Here is a 4,050-nt window from a genome sequence, read left to right on the forward strand (position 1 = left end):
GCGATAAGTCTTGAATTCAAATATTTAAATAAAAAGGAATCACTAATTACGGAAAAAAAATTTTAGTCAAATTGGTTGAAACTAATATTTTGTAGCTTCATAGAGGTGCTGATCAAAAGTTTCCTTAATATAATATATAATACTATCAAAAGTGAACTAATTTTGTAGCACCATTTGAAAGTTATTTTAGGTTTAATTGATCCGAAAAAAGATCACTGAAAGAACAATTTTGCTGAAGAATTTTAAAAATTAGCTAGATACAGATCTGCAAATAATTTTGCTGGATCATTAAAATAATTAGTATTATGTTTAAGATTCTTGCAAAATTATTTTCAGATATCGTATGTGACGTTTCCTATTTAATTAAATATCACTAATTTAATATCTTATGTGACTAATTTAATATTATATGTGACGTTTCCTTCAATATTTATTGATTACAAAAAAATTTGATTGTTATAATGAAATATATATTTTTATAAAATATATCTCATTAACTATAAATAAATAAAATATATGGTTTATATATTTGCTAGAAATAAATTAAATTTTATTTCGTCGTGTTTAAATAGAGATTTATTTCAGTGAAATAAAGATGTATCCCACAAATAAACTTTTAAATATCTTTTTCTTAACATAATCAGTATCTCATAAACTACCAAATCAGAGTTATAATATCAGAGTTTCAGTTAATTTGACTATGGAATCACTTTTTTATATGATTAGTGAGGGATCTTTTATTAAACTCCGTTTGCCATTTTTTCGATGAATAGCATTTTGCATCAGAAGAATCGTTCGCAAGATAGGTTCGACAGTATTTTTATATTTAGAAGATATTCCTGTCGTTTGGGCGAATAAAGCTATACGTTATATCCCTACGCCATAGCGTGAGAGTTAATAAACTTGAGAGTTAACGAAGTTCGTACGTGCTCCACTACTCGCGTAAGGGCATCGCGTGAGAATCTTTTCTCCCCGTTATCCGTACTCCTCGTCCTCGAAGAGAAACATTCACGCGCGCGCTACACGTTCGCAAATTCAACGCATTCGTTACTCGGCGAGACGCAAATCGGAATATACGCACCGTGAGTAACATACGTTGAAGTTAATGCGCGTGATGTGCGAATTAAAATCCGAAGAAGAAAAAAGGATAAAGGAATGAAGCTAAGGAAAAAAGTCGCCGGCGCGCAGGACGGCGTCTTCATTACGTACTACCAGTTACTGACATACTCAGTATCCATCAGCCCCTCGCGAGATCCTTTCGAACTTACGCGACTAGAAATCTCTTCGGCACAAATACCAAATGCGACGAGTATTGCGTAAAGACGCGGCTAGATAGAACAGAAAGAGAAAGAGATACGGCGGCGGAGGAAACTAAAATGAGAGTACATGAGATAAAGAAAGAGAAAAAGAAAGACAAAGAGAGCACAGGGCTCTCTCTGCCCGGTGGTAATTGGCGGGCAAGACGGATGGCGGTACTTATTTGCACTCGCTCTTCGGAATTAAAAGTACCGAGCGGTGCGCTCATTAATCTCGGCGTCCGTGAAGAAAAAGGTCCTCTGGAGGACAGATAGGCATAGGGAAGGGGAACGAGAGAAAGAGAGAATAGAAGTAGGAAAAACAAAGTGGGAGAGAGAGAGAGAGAGAGAGAGAGAGAGAGAGAGAGAGAGAGAGAGACAGAGAGAGAGAGAGAGAGGAGGCCCCGCTACCGGCGAACGCGTTCACCGCAGGATGTAATCGCCGAACAAACTGAAGGTCCGCGAACAATTTCCATCAACAAGATTTACGCGCCCCGGACGCAATCAGCCTCTTCCTCCTTCTACAGGTCCTCATCGGCGTCCTCCGGGCTTCTACAGTCGGGCTCTCCTCTCTCCTCTCTCATTACTCTCGCTCTTTCTCGCTGTTGCCTCGTTTCCACGCTTCCCTCCTCCGCGTTTTATCCAATGTCGAAATGAAAGGAGAAGGAGACTGAAGGGCAGAAGAGAAAGAGGAGAAGAGAGAACGCGAAGAGGAGCTGTGCGATTCTTCTTCCATCTTCCCGGGCTTATGGTGCTTGCGAGGAGCTGACTCGGGCGCAGCTACCATTTCTCGGGCGGTGATTGGCTCCGCGGGGGGTGGCGCATGCGCACCGACTGCTTGCTCCTGCTGCCCACATTAACATTCCTAACTTCGCTTCTTGCTGCGCTCTTTGCGCGTGATAGATTGCACGAGGCGTTTTTGGATACCGTTCGGGTCTACCTCCGTTTTTTTCTTCTTCACTTTGCGCGGCCGTCTCGTTACGGGATTCGGATGGCGCTCGCGAATTGAGTTCTGCGTTTACCTCAAGAACTTCCTTACCCCTAATGTATCTACCATGTATCTACCAGTCTATCTTTCTCGTCACTACTGCGTCAAAATTTTCCAACCCTCATCATTGTTGAGTATATTCTTTAAAAATTCCTGTATCTGTACGATGTTCATATTACGCAAATTATTTATGTGGTAGATGAGAGACTAGATGAGAGTGTAAACACACGACTTAAGATATCTTTTACACATGTATAAGCAGATAAACTATGAAGTTCCAGCGTTACAATCTTTTTATTCATTTTCGGAAATATACAAGAAAGTTTAGAATCGTTCAGTGTGTTAAATTTCTACTTTATCTCATCAATTTTTTATGTCTGCGTAAAGAAAAAAAATTTTAACATTGTTACAAAATAATCACGCAAAAGATTAGTACATGCTGAACTTTTTTAATTGTCTTTATTGATGTCATCATTTTGAAATGTATTCTTTAAATAATGGGGAGACCCATTTCTTCATCTGTCATTTATATCAGCCTGCTAAGTGAAGAAAGAGCACAAACCATTGGAAATTATCGGAAGTCAACACAATTCGCGACAGGATTCGATCACGTAACGATTTAATTGCGATGCCTGCGGTGCATCACTTTGCGTATCCCCGAAACCGGACTCCGAGACATGGTCGTGTCCGCTACGTGTCCGCACGGTTACCTCTCAGCATAATCGCGGGACTACTCAAGAAGGTGGGCAACGGTTGATGGCAAGGGGCATATTGGCTCGGCGGGGGTGCTTACCCGCGCGCGGACGAAGCGCCGCGAATCCGTGAGGATGCATCCTGCACGGATGGATCCGGTGGTTCGGGTTATCCGCGCGTTGCACTCGCGCTCCTCCCTCATCCTTATCCCGCCTCCGTTTCTCCTTTCCTCGTTCTTTCTACTCCTTTCTTTTCTGTTCGTTTTCCTCTCCCCGTACTTTCCACCTCTTGCCCCATCCCGTCCGCACACACGCGATCCTCGCGTGATTTAATGCCTCCCGAGCTGCGCTCCTTATTTATGCACCGAACATGTATACACGCTTAGCCTTAGCGACCGGAGCGACGGTTAAGGCCCCAGTACCTATATCCTATACCACGGCCGACAAGCACTGGGGCCCGGGACCTGGTCCCGCGTATACTGGGACCTCGCATATTATGGTGTCCGGGGCCCGACGACGATATTAAAAGGACGAGCACACCGGGGTCCCGGCGAAGGGAGCGGCGGCGATGGTGAGGCGCACACGCGAGGGACCCCAAATATAGACTTGTTCGAAATTAGTAACTTCTCTTTGTCTTGTCGCGGCGCGCGGTAATGCACGGCGCAGTCGGCAATCTGTGTTAATCCGATACGGTTCCGTAATTAATTCCGTCCACGTTTTAATAGCAGAATCGCGTTTGTTGATAACGTATGATGAAAATCTTGTGAAGGAGAAACAATATATGCGTTCTTCTAAGTGGCTAAACTAATTAACTAAACAAATAACTAATTAACATGGAAAAAATAGATTAAATGGTACAACAAAGCTATAACTTACTGCGACAATTTAATAATTAAGAAGATTTGGTGGTTACACAATCGCTAATTCAGCTGTCGATTTTTGCTATTTTAACATAGAAAACTCATTGTCCGTATATTATGACTATAGATTTGCTGAATTAATGAAGTTTTTAGCTGTGCTTTTTTCCGTAAATTTAATATTGATTTTATGAATTATATACTTCCAGCTGTTATAT

This window comes from Atta colombica, unplaced genomic scaffold (assembly GCF_001594045.1).
Source record: "Atta colombica isolate Treedump-2 unplaced genomic scaffold, Acol1.0 scaffold102, whole genome shotgun sequence".
NCBI lineage: Eukaryota > Metazoa > Arthropoda > Insecta > Hymenoptera > Formicidae > Atta > Atta colombica.